Source organism: Cibotium barometz, chromosome 10 (assembly GCF_041138505.1).
Source record: "Cibotium barometz isolate CiBa-2024 chromosome 10, ASM4113850v1, whole genome shotgun sequence".
In the NCBI taxonomy this organism is placed as follows: domain Eukaryota; kingdom Viridiplantae; phylum Streptophyta; class Polypodiopsida; order Cyatheales; family Cibotiaceae; genus Cibotium; species Cibotium barometz.
This window is the reverse complement of record NC_141055.1, coordinates 35,585,586-35,611,514: the sequence shown is the minus strand read 5'-3', so window position 1 is coordinate 35,611,514 and position 25,929 is coordinate 35,585,586. Positions and strand designations below refer to the sequence as shown.

Here is a 25,929-nt window from a genome sequence, read left to right as displayed (position 1 = left end):
TGTGGAAAGATTCTAGGAAAAGGTGCTCCCAGATGTAGGGGAGGTGGCACAAATCAAGGAGAAATCAGTAGGATTAGATGCTTGGCATCTTATGGATGTAAAACCTATAAATTGAGGCATTGATCTAATGAGAAATTGCTGGTTTTTGAGTATCCATGCCTACATTAAGCTATTAGATTAATTGTGCATGAGTGAATATAGGGGTGTGGAAAGATTCTAGGAAAAGGTGCCCCCAAATGTAGGGGAGGTGGCACAAATCAAGGAGAAATCAATAGGATTAGATGCTTGGCATCTTATGGATGTAAAACCTATAAATTGAGGCATTGATCTAATGAGAAATTGCTGGTTTTTGAGTATCCATGCCTACATTAAGCTATTAGATTAATTGTGTACTAAGCTCGCTCTCTTAATCATCTTTCTAATCACCTTCTAATCATGTTGATCTTTGCATTTGATCCACCATAGCCCACTCTTGCTTGCATTTCAGCTTGGTATCAGAGCCATAGATTAGGATTCATCTAGTTTTTAAGCAATAAATTACCTTGCTAATCATGATTAGGAGTTAATCACATTTTTTAGTCTTTTTCAACAAACTTTCGACACTCCCAGTTGGTGGAGGGGGGCTTGATCTCCCACCAACCTCAACATTAGCCCAAGAGCTTTTAGCCATAGCTAGCCACAACCCCCACGCTCCATCCCATCAAGTCAGCACGTCAAATTGCCATCGGATGTTGCAAAAAATCATAAAAATGCCGGTCTCCTTTTTCCTGAGTAAAATTGCAAATTGCTCATCATGCCTTGGAATTGGGAGCAATGGAGCTATCCCAATGGGTTTTTGGATTCTCTCAACATGCTGATGGCCTCAGAATCTTGAAATTCATCAAGGAGAAGCTACATCAAGCCCTGCATCAAATTTCCAAGTGACTTTGGTGAAACAAAGATTAAGCTTTCAATGTTTGATCAAATCTTTTATTTCTTGGCTTGATCCTCTACGAGACTAACTGCTATTGATGCCTTTGAAAGGATTTGAGCTCATTTGAACTCTAAGGCACCAGATCTGGCCTCCTCGTACACTCTATTTTCTACTCACAATACAGGGGGATTATTTTACTAATCAGTGATTAATTAGTACTAATCACTGTATATTCGTGCAATTGATGGTTCAAATTTACCATTGGGTATGTGATGTAAATCTCTATCACTTTAGATTGCAATTTGGAGATGGTTTGATATCCCAACCATTCCGTATAAATCAGTTACCCTTGGCTTTATGCAATTTTTGGTGTATTCATGCTTGTAAATCTGATGGTTGTAATCATCATTTAACACTAGATTTGAGTTGTAAAAGGGTAGACACTGCCCTTTAATCTTGAATTGGATAAAGAGGTAAGACCCCCTTCACATCATCCTCATGAGCACTGCACAAGAAATAACTAAATTTAACGGGGAGCAATTCCATACATGGCAAACAAAGACCATGTATTTTCTCATGAGGAAGAATCTGTGGGGGCTAGTTGAGGGAAGAGATGAATGTCCAAAGGAGATTGGGGAGAATGAGTGGAAGAGCAGGAATGAGAAAGCATTAGGCCTCATTGCACTTAGCTTAAATAATGAAATCATTCACCACATTGTAGGGATACAACGAGCTAAAGATGCATGGGATGAACTTAACAAATTATTTGGCACTCAAGCAAAAAATTCAAAGATAAATCTGCTAATGCAATTCTATAAACTTGACATGAAGGAAAGTGAACCTCTAACCACACACTTGAACAAATACAAAAGCATTAAGCAAGGAACTGGCCGCCATTGGGAAGAAGGTAGAAGATGACGAGGCACTAGCAGTGCTTCTAAAGAGTGTGGACAAGGGAGATTATGAGAACATTGTGGCAACCTTAAAGAATGTACCAGATTTGAAGCTGCATGAGATAGAAGGAACTCTACTAGAGCAAGAGAACAAGGTCAAAGAGAAGAAAGGGTTGGACCCAACAACTAGAGAGGAGAAAACATTCTACACCCGAGGAGGCCTTGCACGAGGGGACGAGGATTTGGATGAGGAAGAGGTAGGGGAGGAGGAAGGACCTTCACTTGCCACAACTGTGGGAAGCCAGGACACATGGCTAGAGAGTGCTACAACAAACCAGATGAAGAAGGATCGACATCGGCAAACTTCATGGAGACTCCTAAGGAAGAGGAGTTAGGACATCTTTTCTAAGAGAGAAAGAGAGAGAAACCCCACAACCCAATATAACCTGCCCCAATAGAATAAAACCACCTCTGAGCCACTGATGATGTAGGCCATGTGGTAAATGTATGTGTGAGCACTTTAGTCAAGGTCACAAGCACTTGTAGTAGCCTTGGACACATAGTGAGAGAGTGTCAAGGACTATGATTTAGGGGCTTGAGGCACTGGTTGCGGGCTACCAAGTAAGAGGGAAACTTGGTATAGGGTCCAGGTGTGCTAGAGTTATTCACTTGAGGGGAGGTGTTGAAATATGCTTGAAGGGTTGTTGCAAGATCAGGGTGTCCAGTTTTGTCCAGTTTATGGACTGGGACAATGCTTGGAGAGAGAATTTGGGGGAGCAAGGTACTTCAAATGAGATCAAGCAACTAATAGAAAATACACATACACTCAAACTAACCCAATATAACTTAAATTAATATAAATTAGCCTAATAAATCAAAAGTAAATAAAAATATGATGAAATGATAAAAAAATCATATTTTCATACTTACAGTGATCCTTTTTTTTTCCATAGATGCACCACTAGAGGTACACTAGTCCCTATAAGTTTTAGATGATTTACATCAAAAATGTAATTTTACTAATTAATATTTACAGGCCTTTTGATAACCTGGAAGAATTTTGAAAAAGAGACTATTAAAAATCCAACCATTGGATTTGCAATTTTGACTAACCACCACATTCTAATAATGTCTCACTATCTACCACTCTTTTGATCTACAAGATTAAGCATTTTAAGTGGTAGTGATCATGGGTACAAAAAGTGGCATATTTTATAACACTTTAAAGACCTTGAAATTTTTAAAGAAAATAGACAAATAGCTTAAAAATTTCTCAAAAAATCAAGTTAAGCTCTATGTTATGTGAAGATATAAGGTCCAAAGTGGGAATTGCATATAAGCTTATATGTAAAACATATTAGCATTTTTTGGAATCGGTCCAAATTTGGGACAGGGTCTATACATTGAATTTATACCTAAGGAAATCAAGACTTTAGACTATCTAATTCTTAATCAAATTATGCAACTATATTCCTAACTTTGCATGTGATGTTCCAACAAAAGAACTTGAAAGGAAATTCCTTCGTTATGTAGGAGAGAAACAAATGCCTATTTTTTTACTGTTTACAAGGTGTCTGAGTGGACAAAATTGGGCACCCTGATCTTGCAACCACCCGCAAGTGAATGGGTGTGTGCGGGAACAAGACCTTAGCAGGGAGTCTGTAATTAAGTGGGTAGGAGTGAAAAGGTGAGAGGAATGTAATGATGAGAGAATCAAGGGTAGCATGAGTGAATATAGGGGTGTGGAAAGATTCTAGGAAAAGGTGCCCCAGATGTAGGGGAGGTGGCACAAATCAAGGAGAAATCAGTGGGATTAGATGCTTGGCATCTTATGGATGTAAAACCTATAAATTGAGGCATTGGCCTAATGAGAAATTGCTGGTTTTTGAGTATCCATGCCTACATTAAGGTATTAGATTGATTGTACACTAATATCATCTTAATCATCTTCTAATCACCTTTTAATCATGTTGATCTTTGCATTTGATCCACCATAGCCCACTTTTGCTTGGATTTCAACTCACAGAGATGTGGAAAAGAAGACTTGTAAAATCATTAGCAAAACAACAACAAACAACAAGATGCTATGAGGGTACCAGAGCACTAGAATCAAGAACAAGAACCTCAGAGGAATCACAGGAAATGAAATTGGGAATTAGAGCTCTAGAACAGAAGGCAGCAAGAAAAAGAAGAAAGAGACAATAGCTGGTGCTGGTGCAATGGCCTTAAGGTGTCCAAGTTCAAAGGTTTGAGTGAAGAAGATCCGGATTCACACATCTTTGCATTTGAAATGACATTTTTAGCCACTATAGCACTAGCAATTTAGAAGATAGAGTACATTGCCATGAGTCTAGGAAGAAGAGTCACTAAATGATATGCACAGTATGGGTTGGACCACTTCCAGACAAGTGATGAGGTGAAGAAGGCTTTCTTGAAGAGGTTTCGGAGAGATAAAACTAGCATAGAGGTGTTGGAAAAGCTGCAGAGGTTGTCACAAAAAAAGTGACCTACAGAAGATTATGCAACAGAATTCAAAGCATACCTGTGGACCAAATCAACAAGCCAGTAGCATTCACATAAAGCGAGTGGTTTGTAAGGCGATTTTTGTAAGGCGATTGTGTGAAAAGCTTTAGAACGGCAATAGCGTTGTTAGATCTAGAAATCTTTACATTCAAACAAGTGGTAGAATGTGCAATGAGGGTAGAGAGGATACTGAGCCAGACCAAAAAGACCCAAAGAAGAAAAACAAAAGATCTAAAAAAGGTAAAGAGAAGGAGCAAGAGTAGTTTGATTTTGAATCTGGAAAAGGAACTTCTGATTTTTAGTCTAGTTCACATTTGGATGCTAATGAAGAGCAAACACCTTGAAAGAAAAAAGGTAAGAACCAAGTACTGGATGCTCATGGAGAACTAAAGGCCGCCGCCCTAGCTAAGCCTGATGGAGGATATGTAGGATCCAAACTAAGATCGGACATGTGGTGTTGTGCAAAATGTAATAATCAAGGCCACAACAAGGAAGAGTGTCAAAATGTAATAATCAAGGCCACAACAAGGAAGAGTGTCAAATTTCTTTAGCCCAGCCGTGTGCTATTTGTAACAAGAGTAACCACACAATCGACAAATGCTACTATAACACTAGGAAAAAGAATCCTAGAGTAGCTGAGAGAGGCAGCAAACAAAACCACAACTAGCACCAATAGTTAATCAGATAGCTAGGTCGAACCTCCAAATTGACCTGCATATGGGAGAGAAAGATAGTAGGTTTGGATAAAGAGGGGCTGGATCGACATGGTACCTATTGCTACAAGACATTTGGTTATAAACAAACGAATTGTCCATTTAGCAAAAACACAAACATGAATTGTAGGAATCAAAGACAGAAGTAGGACAAAGCCCCGGGAGCTCATGATATAGCTGTCAACATGGTGAAGCTGGATCCTGACCCTACAAGACAAGGAGACATGCACCCAGAAGTGATGGCAATAATTACATGGTCACAAGAACCTATGGAAAAAGTAACGGGTGTGAATTCTGGTCGTGTGATAGCAAGCTAAAACCAAAGCATTAGGTAAGAGAGCAAAGAGTTCAGGAACACTAAGCTTATGAAGAATCCACAAGCAGTGGTCTGGACAATGTAGAAAGACCCAAGCCTAGGAGAGAAAGTCGATCAAGGAAAGAGAGCTACAGGCAAGAAGCCACAATGTGGCATTAATATACAAGAGAGGAGGATGCAAGAGTGCTAAAAAGAGCCCAAAGAAACCCAGGAATAGGGAAAGAGGGTGCAGAGAGAGTCCAAAGAAACCTAGGAAGAAAGAACCATTCTGCAGGAAAAGCAAAATGAACTGAAAAAGTTGACAAAGGGCAGCCAAGAAGAGGAAAATTACAAGGATCAATAAAAGATGGATAGGAGTAGGAATGCATCCTATCTAGAAAAAGATAAGAAAACCAATGGAGCAGGATATGAGCTATAGACCTAAGCCAAATGACCTTCTTGAATCTAGTGTCGAATTATAGGTAAAAACTACTACAGGAAATCATACCCATGAAAAGTTGGTAAAAGCACCAAATGCAGAAGTGGAAATCCCGACTGCACATTGCACGATTTTTGAGCAAGTGCACGAATGTGCGTTTTTGTCCCTCGAGTAACAATAAAGATAAGAGGGTAGACAGTATCGTAAGTAATTCTTGATGGACGATTAGGAGTAAACAATATTGTCGGGGACAGCTTGGCGAGGAAGTTGGGAATCACAACAATCCAACATGCTCCTTTCTAGGTAAGAATGGTAGATCAAAGAAGAATCAGGCCAATCAAAATTGTCTAAGGGGAGGAACACTTTCCCTTCCCATTGGTATTTACTGTCTTGAAAATGATAAAATTTCAAGTGCATATCCAATGCCGCCTAGGAGAAGGGCTTGGCTTATAAGCGAGAAGATCAAGCACAACTGGGAGTATGACCAGATCACCATCTGGAAAGGAAAGAAGAAGGTAAAGGTGTCTCTGTGTGGCAAACAAAGACAAAATAAATGTTACTAGTCAACCTTTGCACATAAAAGAAGTAAACTACTTAGGTGTAGAAGATGAAGAGGAGAAAATACCAAGGGAGAATCTAGATCTGCTATCCTTATTTGAGGTAGATGTAGAATGGATCAAGATGAAACATGATCCTGAAGTCTTGGTGATGCATTCAAAGAAGATGACAATAAAAGAGCATCAAGAAGAGACTGAGAAGGTAGGAACCAGTATAGACAAAGGTCAGGAAGACGTGACTGAACAAGAAAAGGCAGCAGAGTTAGTAGTCAAAGAGGAATAGAAAAGGAATATGACCCATAACATCAAACTAAAAGAAGATGTCTTAGAAGAAATTAATCTGGGTAATGAACATGAACAATGCATGGTGTTGATTTGAAGAAAGATGTGCACAAGTTGCTGACGTCCTAGAAGGATGTATTTTCATGGAGTTACAAGACATGCATGGAATTGACCCAAGATTTTATCAACACAAGATCAATCTGAAAAAGGATGAAATTCCAATAAAATAGAGCAGATATAGGATGAGTCTGAACTATGCAAAGCAAGTCAAGGAGGAGATTGACAAACTCCTAAGAGTTAGGTTTATCTACCCAGTGTTGGACAAGGCTAAATGGTTTGTTAGAAATTGTCCTAGAGAAGAATGGGAAGCTTAGGGTCTACATTGACTAAAATAGAGCAGATAAAGGATGAATTTGAACTATGCTAAGCAAGTCAAGGAGGAGATTGACAAACTCCTAAGAGTTGGGTTCATCTACCCAATGGTGGACAAGGCTAAATGGTTGTTAGTCATTGTCCTAAAGAAGAATGGGAAGCTTAGGGTCTACATTAACTCAATGTTGCAACCATTGTAGATCCATTCCCACTACCTTTAACAAATCCATGCTCAATGCTGCAACCATTGTAGATCCATTCCCACTGCATTTAACAAATCCATGCTCAATGCTGCAACCATTATAGATCCATGCTCAATGCTTCAACCATTATAGATCCATTCCCACTGCCTTTAACAAATCCATGCTCAATGCTGCAACCATTATAGATCCATGCTCAATGGTTGAAGCTCAATGCTGTAATGATTGCAGATCCATCCCCATTGCCTTTCATAGATTCCTTGTTAAATGCAGTTAGCAAGACATGAGATGTACTCATTTCTAGATGGATTCAGTGGGTACAATCAAGTAAGGATGGCTAAGGAGGATAAAGGAAAGCTTGCCTTTGTGAAAGATTGGGGAGCATTTACCTCCAATGTCATAACTTTCAAGCTGAAGAATGCTCCCCCCACATTCCAAAGGATGGTTCTGAAAATCTTTTATGAGTACCTAACCTCCTTCATAAGAGTCTTCATGGATGACTTTAGTATGTTTGGGAAGAAAACGGACCACTTAAAGCAGCTAATGCTCTATTTGGAGAAGTGTAGAGAAGTCGGGCTAAGTCAAGTGTGCATTTGCTATGACTAATTGGGGCACATAGTATCAAAGCAGAAGGGTTGGTAGTACATTCAACAAAAGTGGAGGTGATTATCAAGTTGCAAGCCCCAAATAATCCCAAAGAGTTGGCTAGATTCCTAGGCCAAATTAAGTGGCAGAGCAGATTCATAAGGTTCCTGGCCGATGTGGTGATGCATCTATACTATTTGACTACCAAGGATGCAGAGTACATCTAGTTCGAAGAATGTCAAGAAGCATTTCAAGATCTGAAGAAGATGCTTACTTCCTCTTCCATCCTCTAGTAGCCCAGTTACAAGTTGACATTCCACGTGTGTGTGGATGCCTCGGATGTTGCAATCGGTAGTGCCCTCATCTAAGAAGTGCAAGAAGGATTGTTCCAACTAATATATTATGCAAACAAAAGGCTCTCCAAGAGTCCTTGGGAATCTACTCCACCAAGAGTCCTTGGGAATCTACTCCACCAAGAGAAAGAGTCCTTGGGAATCTACTCCATCAAGAAATATAATCATTATCTCTTAGGGAGTGACTTTAAATTCCATGTGGATCACAAGGCACTCTTGTACCTTGTGAACAAGCTGGACTTGACTAGAAAGCTGGCTCGATGGATGCTGTTGCTATAGGAGTTCAACTTTACTATCGAACACACTCTTGGGTCTCAATATTCAATGGAAATTTTCTGTCTAGATTGAAGTTCGAAGAATCCCCCAAAAGAGTGGAGGATGATTTTTAGCATGTGCAGCTCTTTGTAGTAAAGGGAGAAAGATTGAACTAGCATGATGAGATGCTGCAATTCCTATCTATCTTATCTTTTTTGGGCTACATACCAGAGGATGATTTATTGGATGCGCAGCTCTTTGCAATAGAGAGAGAAAGACCAAACTAGCATGATGAGATGCTACAGTTCTTGTCTGACTTATATGTTTTGGGGTACATGTCAAGAGACCAAAGGAAGAAATTGATGCTCTAGAGTAAGTCATTCATGATAATAGTAGGGCAGTTGCACAAGATGGACATTGACTAGATTCTAAGAAGATGTGTTCTAGAGCATGAGTAGTAAGTTGTATTGGTAGAAGCACACCAAGGGGTCAATGGTGGGACACTTTTCTAGAGAAATCATAGGAAGGAAAGTGTTCCACACAAGACTGTGGTCTCTCTCTCTCTCTCTCTCTCTCTCTCTCTCTCTCTCTCTCTCTCTCTCTCTCTCTCTCTCTCTCTCTCGCGCATGCGCGCCTTCAGATGTACTAATAGAGTGATGGAGTACAAAAGCCTCACATCAACCTTGCACAAGGAGGTTGACAAACATGCGGATTGTCTAGAAAAGGTGGGCGTGAAGAAGTTTGTAGAGCTGGCATGGGACGAGCTATAACAAAACTTCAAGGCTGATAAGCAGCTAGAATAGCTAAGGCAAACCAACACACTCACATCTACCTTAGGAGAGAAGAAGAAATTCACACTATTGTACGTAGCAGAGGTGTTCGGGCTCCCCGCATAAGGCAAAGTACAGGTGAAGCCTACGGATGAGCCATAGAGAAATTTGGGTTCCTTGAGGGCAGAGCCAAAGAATACAAAATCACAAGAAACCTAGATGAAGAGGATGAAATTCATTATAGAAATGATAACCCTTACATTCAAGCCCTACTACATGTCTAGGAGGAGCTATAGACTAGTAAAGATTGTAGAAGCAGGGACAAGAGTGGCCTTGGTTGAAGTTCTTTATAATAACCTTAAGGAGTAGTTGAATAGGCCTATCAGGAAGACAAAAATCAATGGCTATTTGAAGGCAATGTTCCAAGGGGCAGGGGTAGAAGCGAAGGAGAAAAGAGGATCGGACGAGTAGACTCCAGAGAGGGCCTTGCTACTCCTACCACCAACCATAGTCTAAGAAGACAGTGGAGGAGGCCACTTCCCTCGGCATACAAGGAAAGAATACAGTCTTCTCCTTTGGCAAACTAGAAAAGGTTACAAAAGGAGCAAGACATTCAAAGCAAAAATGGGGGGACAAAAAGACATGGCCAATGGCTCTCATCATAGGTAGGAAACGAGCTAGAAATAGTCGGGATAGAGTAGCCAATAAACAAGTGTAGCTGTAAGACCTCTCTACATTGGCCTTCCCAAAAAATGTCAACATGGAATGGGTGTAGGAAGCCCTAAACTATTCTAAAAAATCCTTGAATAACCAAAAGAAATAGCAAGACTACAATTAAACCTCAAGGAGAAAGATTTGCCTTATTCTCAATGTAACAGGACTTTGTAGGCTATCCGAAAGTAAAAAGATTCCTTGTAGGAAGATGTGGAGAAGATGAAGGCAAAAAGAGCACAGTAGGACAGCCTGCAAGGTAGCTTCAAGAACTTCAAGAAGCAATAGAACAATGCACAAGGAGTGGAGAGCCTAAAAAACGATGTGTCCATGTGGGAATAGGAGAAGAAAAATGTTAAAGCAGAATTGGACATGGTCCTACATCCCCTATAAGGGTACAGAGGTCCTTGTGGACCAGATATTGCAGCATCAAAATGTTATAAGGGAGGTGTAGGAAAGAGCTAACAAGTACAAAGTCAATCTAATAAAGGTTGAAGCATGACTGATGGTACGAGATGAAAAAGAGTACCCATAAGTGTTTAAGCTTGATGTAGAAAAGATGGAGGAGTGGGAAGTGCATGCCACAAAGGAACTCAAAAGGGTGTGGGAGGAATATCTGAACAAAATACAAGTAATCATGGAAGCCCCCACTTGCAAACAAATAATCCCAAACCAGGAGTAGGGCAGGAATCCGAATGGTACGATTGGACCATCAGACTTGGCCAGAACAAGAGAAACTTTTGGAAAATAAAATGACATCTTGACTGAAAGCCTACCTAGAATAGGAGTGGCCAATGGGTAGTGGAAGCAAGGAAGCACAGGAATTAAGGAAAAAAAATGTTCAGTTGGCACAAGAAGTTGAAGTGTGGAAAAGAAAATTTCAGGCACTCAAGTCTGAAGGCAAGATAGTTGTTGCATAGCCAAATTTGGAAAGCAAAGGTAAGGAGATAGTACTATGGACTGGCACAACAATTGATAGCATACCATTGAACAAGTTCAGAGAGCACATGTTGGCTACCACAACCCTTCATGTTTCCCTGTTTTTAGAAGGGATATGATTTCGCCCTTTACTAAGGTAAGAATGTAGTTGTTGGTTCAATTGGGAGATTTGTTGGACCTACATGGTGCCATTTTGTATGCACAAACTTTTTAAAATGAGATGAACATATGCAATCATGTAAAGTGATATATCTTTTTAAAAAACTACTTAAATTTGATAGCATAGTTTTTATATTGGGTAAAACTTTCCAATCAATAACCAAAGAGTCTAAAAAATCAACAAGGTTGCAAAAGGAAGGTTCTTTGCAAAACAACAAATACAGTGGGGGGAGGAAGAAGGGGCATGTGGTAATGAAGGTAATTATTAAAGCTTTTTAGATTCTTCTAACTCCTTTTTTCTAAAACTTACACACCAGTATAGTTTAAAACAGGTGACTTCCCTTGTCTCTTGAATGTATTTGTTTTTGGTTCACACACTCCAAATAATGAATTTGCAGTACACATCGATCAAGTTTGAGAGTTGAACTTTGGGGTTATATTGTGCACTTAATCCAAACCTTGACCTTATTTATGATATGCAAGTTTCTATTCATTATTTGCTTCTTTATATTATTTACTTCTTAATTTAAATAACTCGTCTATGGAACTAATGACTGACAATAAGGACGAAGGGGTTTCCTTGGAGATGTAGTTGTCAAAGAGGGTAAAATTTTATATAAATATATTTTTCACTATTCTCCAAGGCTTTATAAAGATACTATTGTGGGTTTGTTTTTTGGAACAAGAACTCTTGGGTTTATTAGAGCATACAAACATGGAGTAGCATGCAAAATGATGAATGCATTATGAGCACTTATTAATGTTTTATTTGGTCATGGCATTAAAAATCTAGTCAAAAGTACATCGTGGTAGTTGTAAATGATATCATTTTGAACCACCAGATTTGTTCTTTTTTATAGGTTGAGCCATTAGCATAGAGAGACGTGTTTGTTGTCCTTGGTGTAAACTTTTGCAGGTGTATGATTTGGTACGTTGGGGTTGTCAAGTCTACACACACACACGCACACACACACACACACACACATGCATGCACACACGTGTGTGTGTACATGAATAAAGTATAAGAGAGAGAGAGAGAGAGAGAGAGAGAGAGAGAGAGAGAGAGATTGATTTAAGTTTGTGCATTGGAGCAAGTAACCATAATTGAACGCCACTAGCATCGATAGATTTGCCCTGCACCATCGAGGACGGCCTTAGGTATATAATATGAGAAACAAGAAGTGAAGGGAAGTTTGTGACTCAGAGCAACCCCCTCCCTCTTATCCCCTCAAAGTGACACCATGTAAGTGTGAACAGGCTTCACAGCAACATCCTGAGTCCACCTCATCCGGACACAAAGCAGCCCTCCTTTTATCCCGGCAGGTGAAACCATGTAAGTGTGAACACGCCTTCAGTGGACTCATCCGGACACAAACCAGCGTCAACGACTCTTGAAGCCGACTCTTTGTCAACGATTTCTTACACAGAGTCGGCCTATTCGCCTGGTGAATTTGAGTAAGTTTTCTCATGTGGTTTTCCATGTTTCTGTGTATATGAATAAGAACAGAGGGTTTTCTTTAGTTGAAACAGTTGGAAATCGTGGTAAAGGGTTAGGGTTAGCTGAGTTTTGAGAGGGCTAGGTTTTAGTGCCTGGCCAATTTGGGCAAGGGGTTGTTGGGAACGGTGGATTGTAGCACAAGGCTACAGGTTAACTCAAATTTGGGCAATCAGGGTTCTATGCTCTATGTTTAACACAAGGCTACAGGTTAATCTCTGGAACTAGGGCAATGAGGGTTCACCATTATCCAGCAACATCCTGAACCCACCTCATCCGGACACAAAGCAGCCCTCCTTTTATCCCCTCAGGTGCACGTGGATATTTTTTAGGCTTTGGTTGAGATCGTAAAGCTCAGTTAGTGATCTGCGATGCTAGCCAGGAAAGAGTTATTCAGAGTGTGACTTGGGTATGCACAAGGGTAGACTGCATGATGCTATGTTCCACCTGGAGAAACTCATCACGAGACCGCATGATGCTATGCTCCGCCTGGAGAAACTCATCGCGCGACCGCATCTTGAAATAGTGGGTTCTTTTCCCAACCCTCTCCACCAAAGCAAGGTTATCTATTTAAGGGGATCCCTCATCATCTGAATCTTCAGGGCATTCGGTGTCATGTGCACGCCCGTGCCATGGCTACTCTTCGGCATAAACTATCTTAATCCTTGATTAGTGTAGCAGTTAGGACAAGCATTTAGGTCAACATCAGCATCAGAAGCATCTTCATCAGCATCTTCATTGTTATCATCATCAGCAGCATCACATCAACATCACATCAACATTAACATCAACATTACTGTCATTGGAAGGCAGGAGTACCCTATCAGCAGCCTCTACAGTGGTACCCCTGTAGCAGGGGGCTAGGTGTTACCTAGCATGGTAGCAGGTTAGGCAGTGCATACAGTAAGCGTATCATTTAATAAATGATTTATGGCAGCTTCGTGTCCACACAACAGGCCGACCAGCCCCGCCCCTTTCTCACATATATAAGCATCAATAATAATTCGAAGTTAATCAAGTCATTTCCAACATTCATTCATTCCCTAGTATCAGTAGAAGATATGTAGAAGCGCCAGGGTCACCCCTATGGGGCTGACCATAGGCCTAAGTCATGTACAAGCATCCTGTAATAATACAAGAAAACCTTACATTTCCAAAGGCCTAGCAACAGGCATGGTTAGTTTTGGTAGGTGACCGACTGCTGTGTCAAGGTTAAGGGAAAAGCAGGCATGGGGACGACGGTGAATAGATGCTCAGTTCTTCATCAAGACTTGGAAGTGGAGATCAGGAGTGAAGGTGTTCGGACAAAAATATCAGTCAGTAAAGTCAAAGTTAGAAGAAAGTCAGTAGTAGTTCAAAGTCGGGAGAAGTCCAGGGAGGACGGATGACCGAGTCATCAAGTTTAGCAGAAGGGAATGTCACGTGCACGTGTGTGCCATGGCTAATCTTCGGCATGAACTGTCTTAATCCTTGATTTGTACAACAATTAGGACAAGCATTTAGGTCAACATCAGCATTAGAAGCATCTTCATCAGCATCATCATCGTTATCATCATCAACAGCATCACATCAGCATTAACATCAACATTACCATCATTGGAAGGCAGGAGTACTCTATCGACAGCCTCTATAGTGCTGTCGGCAGTCTTCTGGACCCTAGTACCCTTGTTAGTAGGCGGCCAGGTGTTATCTAGCATGGCAGCAGGTTGAGCAGTGTATACAGAAAGCGCATCATTTAATAAATGATTTATGGCAGTTTCATGTCCACACAACAGGCCGACTACATATTTGCTGGCTGACCAGCCCCTATCTCACATATTAAGCATCAGTCATAATTCAAAGTTAATCAAGTCATTTCTAGCATTCATTCATTCCGTAGTATTAGTAGAAGGGCTAGGGTCACCCCCTATGGGGTTGACCATAGGTCTAAGTCATGTACAAGTATCATGTAATCCTTTTGTACCATATTAATACAAGAAAACCCTGACACCAAATACTCCCTCTTCTTCTCTCTCCTCTATCTTAATCATGTTTATTTCAGCATCTTGTTCTTAATCAGGCTTAGGGCTCTGGATCAGTATAGCAAAGCTTTCGTGCATGCAACATTCAGAAAAACATGGAACTCAAAATGAATGTTCCAATCGTTGTACCGAGGATCTACAACCCAGGGATCTACAACTAGATGGATGCACTCCTTTGTTTGCCAAGGACAATGCAGCCGGGATGTCCATGAGGCTAGATGACAAAAGATAAAACAAAAGCAGTAAAAAATATTGTCCCACAAAGCTAAAGTGCACCCTTCCTGCCCATGTATTCTTCCTACCATACAATTGGCAAAGTAAGCGACACAAAGAGAAGTCTCAGCTGAGATTTCAGTCCTGTGCGTGTGCCCATAAAAAGCAACCTCACCAGAACCTTTTTTTAAGCCCCATGTTTTTTCCACAAGAAGCTGGTCATGCCTGTGTTTAACTCAAAAACACCTATAGCTTTTCTTTAAAAAATGTTTATTTTTTGGTTGGCAAAACTAGAGGTTCACACTTTTCAGATCCATTTAGTCCTCTGCATATGTTTTTTTCATGCTGTGTGCAGCTCTCAGCCATTGTTGCTGCCTTGAACTGCCACCGCCCTCTGCCCATCTCAGCCCTTTGCCCCGTACAGGGCGTTGCATTTCCCATAGGTGAGTGGCGTTGCTGTTCTCTAACGTGACTGCAGGACTGCTCAGCGGTTACGTGTGTGCATAATGTCATCATGAGAAGCAACAAGGATTTGCAAAGCCTAGTATGCTAGTTGCTTGTAACCATAGCCAAGCACAAACTAGGCTTCTTGCATATGGTTCCACAGCCGACTCATACCCGCCTTTCTCCTTCAACTAGGCACACCCACATAAACCTGACCGCTTGGCTGCCTGCACACAAAAACATGCGACTACACCTCATGGCTGCACACTTCTCTCGCATGCAACCCTCTTAGTACTGACATGCATGCTTCCCTTTGTCTACCATACATACATGACCACACCATGCAACATGTGTGACAGAGAATTCAGAAAAACCAGCATAACTTTCATCCAGATCAAAACACAGATATGGTGCAGAGAGAAATGCTTGGGATTCGACATACACGCACGACTTGAAAAAAAGAAACATATGAACCTTGCTGTTTCTACTTCCGTGATTATGGTTGCTTTGATACCGACTATAAGATCCCTCCAAGATCTCCCTAAACACAAGCAACAAGATTAGTACCAAAAAGAAGGGGTGTAGGCTAGCTCACCTACCAACCGTAGGTTTGCGACTGCAAACCACCCTCAAGCTAGAGGCTAACGCTCACTCCCATCAACCAAGTGCATGGCAGGAATCTTTGGTCTACGCTCATACCCACTGTCAAAGACTCTCAATAATAATAATAATAACCCCATAAGTCACTTATACCAGTCATAAATAGCCAGTAGTTGCAGGTTTACTAATAATCCACCTTAGCCACCCGTATTAGCCTGCTTTCCTTGATCCCAGGGCTCCCCTAACCATGCCAGATTAGGCCACTAATCTCTAGGATTAGTGATAGGTACATAACACGAATAATATTATCCAAGCATGCATCAATTATGCATATGCACATGTAAACGTGGAGAATCTGTTAGAATGCACAACGGAAATGAAGACTACAACTGCTGTAGAGAGTGTGTGGGAGAATTAGGGTTAGGTCATGTGGGAGACATACACAGAGAAGAACAAGGGAGAGAGAGAGAGAGTTGTGGGGATAAGTCAACTCATGAGGCATGAGTGTGTGACTCCCCTATCACACATGTATATTGCACTAGTACACATAGTGCACTTAGTACATTAAAAGTACTAAGTGTACTATGTACTATAACTTATGGGCTTGTACACACTATAAGGGTGGGCATAACGCCTTTACCCCAACAACCTCCCACTTAAAGGCAAAGTGCCCTTAAGTAAAGGAAAAGAAAAAAAAATCAGCATGTACATGATAATATACAAGGCCATATCAAGGCTGAAAATGGCCTCATCCAATGCCCATCAAGTGTCTGCAATGAGCAAACCGCTCCGGAGGCAAACTCTTCGTCAACAGATCAGCCGGGTTGTCATCCGTGTGAATCTTAACAAGCTGAATTTGCTTGTTCTCTATCACCTCTCTGATGAAGTGATACTTCACATCCACATGCTTCGTCTTTGCATGAAAAACAGGGTTCTTTGCCAACTGAATGGCACTCTGACTGTCACAATGCAACAATGGAATATCCCCTGTATAGCCCAAATCAACCACTAACCGAGATAGCCATAATGCCTCCTTGCAAGCCTCTGTGGCTGCAATATACTCGGCCTCTGTAGTAGATAAGGCAGTGCACTTCTGCATCCTGGATATCCATGACACAGCACCTCCTGTGAATGTAAATACATAACCGGTAGTAGACTTCCGGTTATCTGGATGACCGGCATAATCCGAATCCGTGTAACCATGCACTAATGCATCCTGTTTGCCAAAGCAAATGCACAAATCCTGTGTGCCCTTCAGGTATCTCATGACACCTTTCACTGCTTCCCAATGCTTCTTGCCAGGGTTGGCCATGTATCTAGAAACCACTCCCACTGCAAATGCAATGTCCGGCCTAGTAGCAACCATGGCATACATGAGACTGCCACAAGCTGAAGCATACGGAATCTTGGCCATATCAGCCCTGTCTCTATCTGACTGTGGGCTGTCCATAGCACTGAGTTTCACATATGGAGGCAAAGGAGTACTAGCTTTCTTCCCCCCGTCCATATTGAACCTCTGCAAGACTTTGCCAATGTATTCCTTCTGAGACAAATACAACACATGCTGATTTCTGTCCCGAAGTATCCGCATACCCAAGATGTGATTTGCATCACCCAGATCCTTCATGTCAAAGGTCTCATGCAGCCTCTTCTTCAAGGCATCCATCTCTTTATGAGATTTCCCGGCAATCAACATATCATCAACATACAAGATGAGGATCAATAGACTGCCATCCAAAGCTTTCTTGGTGACAAGCAGTGATCTATGTCACTTCTCCTGAATTTCTGAGATTTCATGAATGTATCAAATTTATGATACCATTCTCTTGGTGCCTGTTTAAGCCCATAAAGACTCTTTTTCAGCTTACATACAAGCTTCTCCTTTCCACTCACTGCATAACCCTCTGGCTGCTGCATATATATCTCCTCATGGAGATCACCGTGAAGAAAAGCAGTCTTCACATCCATCTGAATCAAGTCCAGATCATCATGCGCAACCAAAGCCAACACAGCTCTAAGTGTGGTCATTTTGACCACTGGAGAGAAGATCTCCTCAAAGTCCACACCATATTCCTGCTTGAAGCCCTTAGCCACTAACCTGGCTTTGTATCTTGGCTTTGCATCTGGTGCAACTTTGAGCCTGTAAACCCACTTGCATGGCAAAACCTTCTTGCCTGCAGGCAAATGCACCAACTTCCATGTTCCATTTTTATGCAGAGAATCCATCTCTGACTTCATGGCACGCTCCCAAAGAGCCTTGTCTGCCCTCTGTAAAGCCTCTTTATAACATGAGGGCTCCCCACAGTCAGTAAGCATCAAGTAGTCAACCCCTGGAACAAACCTGTCAGGGGCTCTGGAGGGTCTTGTGGACCTCCGTACCCAATGACCATCATTTGCAGGTTGCTGTCCAGCCTGCATATCACCCATTGGTGGCTCCTGTTCCATGCCATAGGGCTGAAAAATCATGCCCGGTATTTCCTCTAACTGTGGTATATCCATAGGGATATCTTCTGCTATCTCTGGCTGTCCATTTGGACCATTTTCAGCACCATTTAAGGGCTGGTTTTCTTGCTGTAATGGCTGATTTACAACCCTTTGTTGTTGTCCATGATGTCCATCATCATCAAAGATGACTCTGCTAGGCTCCTGTTGCCTTGCAGGCTCCTTATACATGCATGTTTCATCAAAAATGACATCATTGCTGCGTATGATCTTTCTATTCATGGGATCCCAAAGTCTATACCCCATTTCACCTCTGTCACCATATCCTAGGTATATGCATTTGTGAGACTTAGGATCAAGTTTGGTGCGCATTTCCCTGCGTATGTGCACGTACGCAACGCAACCAAACACTCTCAAGTGCTTGTATGACGGAGGCTTCCCTGTCCATACTTCCTCTGGCACTTTCCCACCAAGCCTCGTGTTAGGTGACCTGTTTATAAGGTGAACGGCTGTCATAACAGCTTCAGCCCAAAAACCATGAGGTAATGCAGCATGTGACAACATAGAACGGACCTTCTCCTGTATGGTCCTGTTCATCCTCTCTGCTGTCCCGTTTTGTGGAGGATCATAAGGAGTAGAGAGCTCCCTCTTGATGCCTTTAGCATCACAAAAGTCCTGAAATTGTTTGGACATGTACTCTCCACCATTGTCGGAACGCAAAGCTTTCAGTGTTTTGCCAGTTTGATTCTCAACAAGAGCAACAAACTTCTCAAACACTGAGAATGTATCACTCTTCAAACGAAGAGGATAAACCCACACCTTGCGTGTGGCATCATCTATAAAAGACACAAAATATTTTGCCCCTCCCAAAGAAAGCTGAGACATCTCACATACATCTGTATGCACAAGCTCTAACCGAGCATCTTTCTGTCCAAGAGCTTTCTTGTGGGGGCACTGTAGTTGCCTACCATATATACAATGCTCACAAAACTGAAAACTTGAAAACTTTAGAGAAGGCAAGTAACCCAAACGAGACAATTGCTCCATTCCTTTGACACTCATGTGTCCCAACCGGCTATACCACATAGAGATTTCCGGCAGCTCGGTTGCATTTACATTAGCATGGTGACAAACACCTGCATGCATAAAATAAAGAGTGTCCACCTTAGAGCCTCTGGCAACAACCAGTGAGCCCTTACTAATTTTCCACTTTCCACGACCAAATGTGGTAACATAATCAGCATCATCAAGCTGTCCAGTAGAAAGCAGATTCTTCTTGATCTCAGGCACATGCCTGACATCATGGAGCATAAGCTGTGAGCCATCTGAAAATACAAGCCTCACATCACCTCTGCCAAGTATCTTGCATGCATGGTTATCACCCAAATAAACCACTCCTTCATTGCCAGCAGTGTACCTGACAAACAAGTCTCTGCAACCTGTGACATGAAAGGAGGCACCTGAATCAATGATCCATGAGTGCATACCATGACCACCTGTAAGAAGTGAATGGGCATCAAGTGAAGACGTAAAGAGGACCTCATCCTCACTGCCACCTGCATGTGACACATTGATTTCTTCGATCTTGACTCCACTTTTGCCCTTTGGCTTTACATCTTTGGCTTCATCTTTCTCTTTGTCTTTGCCTTTTCCCTTTTCTTTTTGATCATTTTTCCATTTGTAGCATTGTTTTTTAATGTGTCCCTTCTTGCCACAATAATGGCATTCCAAATCCTTTTTGGAGCGAGACTTGCTCCTTCCCCGTTCTTGGCTTTTCCCCCTTTGCTGGGATCTCCCACGTGCATTCATTGCATTGGACTTTCCAACAGAGTTGTTTTTCCTGTTCATCTCTTCTTGAAGAAGAGCACCCTCAACATCTGCATATGACAGCATAGCATGCGAATTGCTAGTGGCTGTCCTGAATGTGTCCCAACTCTCTGGCAAAGTGCATAACAAAAAGGTGGCTTTGAACTCATCGTCCCCATTGCCAACTTTTGATTAATGACCTGGCTGACAATACCATTAAACTCATTTAGATGGGCTGTCATAGAAGCCCCTTCCTTCATCTGAAGGCCTATGAGTTTCTTCAACCAATACACTTTGCTTGAGGCACTTTGTTGGGCATACAAGTCCTGCAATCTCTGCCACATTCCCCAAGCTGTCTTCTCTTCACGAATGCTGAAAAGTAATGAGTCTGACACAGACAACATGATAGTAGATCTTGCCAGCTCATCCATATCTTCCCACTCTTCAGCAGTAAGAGAAGCGGGCATTACACCCCTTTCTTTGATAGGCTTGTGCTGCTTTTTCTGGAGCAACACATTGTAGCACTGGGTTTGCCAAATATCATAATTATGCGAGCCTTCAAGCTTCTTGATGTGAAGCAATGAAGAGCTCTCACCTGTGGTTGCCATAGCAAAATGCAACCTGTCAATGCCTGACTCCCTGCAAAGTGTGCAAACACTGCACCCAAGATGTGCAAACACTGCACCCAAAGCACACAAAGTGCTCACAGTTATTCTCCCAAGCTTTATCTCCCTCTGCGGAAGCAAGAATGCAACTTTTCTCCCATTTTTTGTGATGAAAACACCAAAATCTGGTTGCTGCAGATTTTGGACAGCACCTTAAATGTGCTCTTTTGCCCTTCCAAAGTACTGTACAGCAGTACCAAGTGCTCACCAATGATGTACCAAACCTGTACCGGCAATTTCAGCAGCTGAAATTGAATCTTTTGGTCACTCAAAACAGTGTACAGCCATGCCAAAACATGCACAAAGCTGTGCCAAATCTGTACCAGCAGGTACAATAGCAATAAATGCTCTCCTGGCTGTCCAAATGAGTGAAAATCAGACTTTTACAGTCCTGTACACTGCATAAAACAGTCCCGAACAGAAATTGGGCAAAAGCCCCTTGACTGCAAGCTGATTTTTGAGGATTCAAGGCATAAAAGTTTCGCCTGCTGCTTTGCCAAGCTCAACAAGCATACAAACTTGAAAAGCCCCTTGATTTGAGATCAATTTCTGATCATGCATGGTACATTGGCGCACATGAAGGCATCCAGAGTGTTCACGATGCTTCCCCCTGGCCACATATACATCAAATACATGAAAGCCCCTTGATTTACAGGCACATTGAGTGCTTGTAAGGCATCAGCACATTATCCACAGCATCAAATGCGATTGCCTGCATGCAAATCAACCAAATCGGCACAAAAGCCCCTTGATTTGCATTGCAATTTGCTGCAATTTGTTGCAATTTTGCCCAAATGTGCGATTTTTCACATCATACAGCATGTATGAGTGCTTAATTGCACAATTACATCAAAATCCCCAAATTTCGACATCCAATTTCCTGCAAATTGATCCTGATTGTGACCAATGTCCTGCAAATTGATCCTGATTGTGACCAATGTCACCCAATTTTGCCAATTTCGCTCAAAATTGAGCAATTCGGCACCTGTATCTGCTCAATTGTTCATTGTACTTGCTCAATTGCAAATCCCAAAAAAAAATTGAGGAAAATACCTTGTAATTTCTGATTTTTCTTCAATTTGCAGGCTGAATTTTGATTGCAGATGCTGTTGCAGGAGAGGGGGGCAATTCTTGCTGATGTTGCTGCAGAAAGAGTGCTGCTATTGATGCTGATGCTGAGAGTCAGAGATCCCTTCGCTAATCCGCTGAGCTCAATTGAGAAAGAGCTTGCGCGAATGGAGAGGGACTGGGCAGGAACAATTGAAAAGGATGAGGAAATTGAACATTTGAGGGACTACGCCATGAATTGGGGAAGCGCACTACACAAGGGACGCCGTGGAGCTTGTGAAGTGCAGAAGATGAGGAGGACCAGGCTACTGTGAGCTTCTTCAAGAAAGCGAGCTTGGCCTTCCCCAATCACAAGGGGTTGCTCGAGTCGTCATGCCCGCCTGTGCGCTTGACTCATAGACCCATTCGCACGTAGACGCCTGGCTGCGAATGATTCAACGCCCGGTGGTTTTACACCGTCGCCTTTGTTTCTGCCTCTTCGCTCGCCTGCCTTCGCCTAGCTTCGCCTAGCACCACGCGCCTAGGTGGCCCGTTCAGTCTAGCTTCGAGCTGACACCTAGTCGACCCCTGCTGCGAGCGCTGCTGTAGGCGCCTGGCAGCGCTGACACGCCTAGAGTGAAAGCGGGTGCTCTGATACCAGTTGTGTGGGAGAATTAGGGTTAGGTCATGTGGGAGACATACACAGAGAAGAACAAGGGAGAGAGAGAGAGAGTTGTGGGGATAAGTCAACTCATGAGGCATGAGTGTGTGACTCCCCTATCACACATGTAAACACCAAATACGGGCGGGGACACCCAACAGAGGCCCTGACATAGTATACAAACAGGAGATGATTGCTAACACCCCCTCTCAGCTCCTGGATGTGGAACCAACCCCAGTGAGCTGGAGTGCCGTCGGAGCATAGCCTGAGGTAGAGACTTTGTGAAGAGGTCTGCCGCATTGTCCTTCGTCGAACAATAAAGAAGCATGATGTCACTAGCCAAGATCTTCTCATGAACAAAGTGATATTGTATCTCTATGTGCTTGGTCTGGGCATGGAAGACCAGGTTCCGAGCAATAGCGATGCAGCTCTGGTTATCGCACTGGATGACTGTGGGCTCCTTCTGTGGAAACCCAATCTCTCCAAGTAACCTCCGCAGCCACACAACCTCGCAAGCAGCACCACAAGCAGCCCGGTACTTTACCTCTGTTTGACGACAAGGCAATAGTTGGCTGCCTCTTGCTACTCCATGAAACAGCTCCTGAGCCAAGGGTAAAACTGTAGCTTGATGTAGATCTCCTCGTGTTTGGGTCTCCTCCCCAATGTGAGTCACTCCAACCTTGGAGTCGAACTCGTTCCTTCGTTTCATCTCCAGTGGTGTAGAAGAGTCCAAGATCCTTCGTACCCTGCAGATACCGCAAGATCCGCAATCCTGCGTCCCAATGAGACTTTAACTGCATCTGCATAAATGGGCTCAAAAGCCCCACAGGAAAGCTCAAGTCCAATCTGGTGTTCAGCAACCAGATCAATGAACCAACCAGCTTCCGGTACAGAGAGGCATCAACTGACTCACAAGGATCATTAACTGTAAGCTTCGTGTTTGGGTCCATTCGTGATGTGATAGGTTTGCAGTTCTCCATCCCAAAGGCCTCAAGCAACTCATGGACATACCGCTGCTCTGCTGAGAGACAAAGAACTGTTAAACAACCCAAAAATGGGATTGATCGTGGTGATAGACACAAGATTAAGCATAAGATTAAGGTGGGTTATACCACACTAAAAACTCCATGAGAGAGAGAGAGAGAGATTGCACACTCAACAATAGCTCTATATTCTATTGCATATCACAATGAACCATACAATGATATAGGCCCTCTAGCCTTATCCCACTTTACACATCATCATCCATGTGGCACTCCCTTTTCCACTCTTTTGGTCAACACTCACACACCATTCAATATTACATGTGGCATTCCTATCTTGCCACAATATCTTGCACCTCTAGGGTGCTTTCCCACATATACAACACCGCGATTACATCTTTCAACACCCCCTCTTAATCGAGGTGTTCCGCAACTCACCCATCATCCATCACCCATATCAATGTAGCATTGCACAAACGCAATCGCTACCTCTCAATACTCCCCCCCAATGATACATTGGAGTGTCCATCAACCAATCATGTGTGCGCATGTCTACCATTTTAGACACCAAGTCCATTTTGAGCCGACTCGCTCATCGTGGAACCACTGAGTCCGATTTGAACATGGAAGTTCAGGTGGGAACCAACCCATGCGCATGCACTTCACATGTGCATCGCTCATGCACACATCACAATAACCATTTTGAGCTTCTCGGTGAGCTCGGGCAGGGCAACCCTCATACCATGGGTGAATACACATTACAATTTTTATCTCCATTTTGGTCGCAATCGGGCAGGGGACCCATTTATGGAAAGCATCCACGTCTTCACATTGGTAGACCAATATTTGGCCTGATTATTTAGGGCACTTACAACCTTGCGTGTGTGAACACATCTAGAGAGAGATAATGCCTTATTTTTTGTTGTTTATAAACAAGGCTAGAAAAAGGCTGCAACGCGCAGTGCAATACATACCGCACGGGTCCCTCTTCTGCAAGAGTGTAACGCAGCTTCCTATGTAGACCTGAATTCTGCTAGCCTCTGCCAGCTTCTCTTTTCGTAGATACGGACCCCACTTGGGTCTTCTCCTTCCTCACCAAGCTCTGCTTTGCTGCTCCTTGAGCTTCCATGGTGACCTCCATTCTCTGGTATAGTCATCTGCCATAGCTAATGGCTTGCTCATCGTGCCATCTTCTGTGAATTCCTCTACTACCAAGCTTTGTGCTGTGGGCTGCAATGATTTTTTTAATGCTATTTTTGTTGCTGCCTACTACCTTCTGCTGCGCTTTGCCACCATAGCTCAAGCTCTGAGGAGCCTTTCCGTGCTTTGCTTCAATTTCTTGCTCTGTAGTCGTGTCCTTAACAGCTGTCTATAGCTCAGCTGCTCTTCATCGAGCTTTAACTGCTCTCAAGGAAGTTTTGTGCTCCCCATGGCTGCATCCTCTTAGCCATATCTGCTATCCTCAACTTGCATCTCCCCATGCTTCCCTGCAACCACTGCAGGCGTTGCTGGCCCTCGTGATCCACGATCTGCTGCTGTCTGATGGTTTGCTTAGTTCTCTTTGAAGCTGCTCTAGCTTAGCTGCTGCTGCTGCTAAAGCTGCTTCTCTTGCATGCCTTACTTATTCCCTTTCAGCCAGGACCTCTTCTTCTATTATGAACTTCCCACAAACTGCAAAATGCATGCTATCTTTGAAGCTGCTCTAGCTTAGCTGCTGCTGCTGCTAAAGCTGCTTCTCTTGCATGCCTTACTTATTCCCTTTCAGCCAGGACCTCTTCTTCTATTATGAACTTCCCACAAACTGCAAAATGCATGCTATCTTGTAGGTAGCCTTTGCTTCCAAGTTTCTTGCAGTTGCTGATGTGACCATTATGAGCTCTACACTACATGACGCGGCCACAGTTGCTCACCATTGAGCTCCAATATTTGCATGCCTTCCATTCTCACATGCAATATTTTTTCAAGGGTGCTTCTATGCAAGATTTCTCACAAGAAATCTTAGGTGATATACCTTATGAAAGTTTCCTCTTGCTTCCACCAAACATTGCTCATCTTTCATGAGCAAATCAGCACATCCCTCCATTTGATGTGCACATTCATGGGCTCCTTTCCTTGCCCACAATGCTTGCCCCTTTCTTGGACAAGTCTTTCACCTCCACACATGCTCTTTGCCAACTTGCAAGAGCCATGGGATCCACTCATCCCATCACATAGCAACCCTTATCAAATACGAGCATTCTTCCATGCTCAAACACCAAATTAGAGGCAAAAACACCAAAATATCTTCACAAATCTCCTTGGCAGCTTCTCCTTGTTGACACCGAAGACTCAATAGCCTTCATACTTGCTGAAATCTCCATTTTCAGCTTCCATGATGATGAGCAAGCTCTCCATGTTGCAAAACTCCCATTTGCAACTCTCTTGGATAGCTTCTATGATCTCCAAATCTCCATGAACATAATCTCTCTCAATACTAATGACAATGAGTGTGCTAATTTTTTTCATAATAAATTGAAAATAATGCTTGATCAAAAAACTCATAACCAAGAAAAACTATACATAAATAATCACCATGACCAAGAGCCCACCCAAG

General features: G+C 42.6%; 1 protein-coding gene across 3 annotated transcripts in view; it reads left to right on the top strand.

The window, feature by feature from the left end:
- Window positions 1–25,929, top strand: part of RPC14 (RNApolymerase 14 kDa subunit) — a 189,296-nt gene that overhangs the window by 114,195 nt on the left and 49,172 nt on the right. The window contains exon 1 of one of the 3 annotated variants that reach the window (XM_086804030.1): window positions 12,191–12,414. The exons of 1 other annotated variant lie outside the window; for it this stretch is intronic. The gene's annotated coding sequence lies outside the window, so the exon portion shown is untranslated. Of the gene's footprint in view, window positions 1–12,190; window positions 12,415–25,929 lie in introns of those variants that run through there. One more of the 3 variants, XM_086804027.1, reaches the window with a different exon arrangement.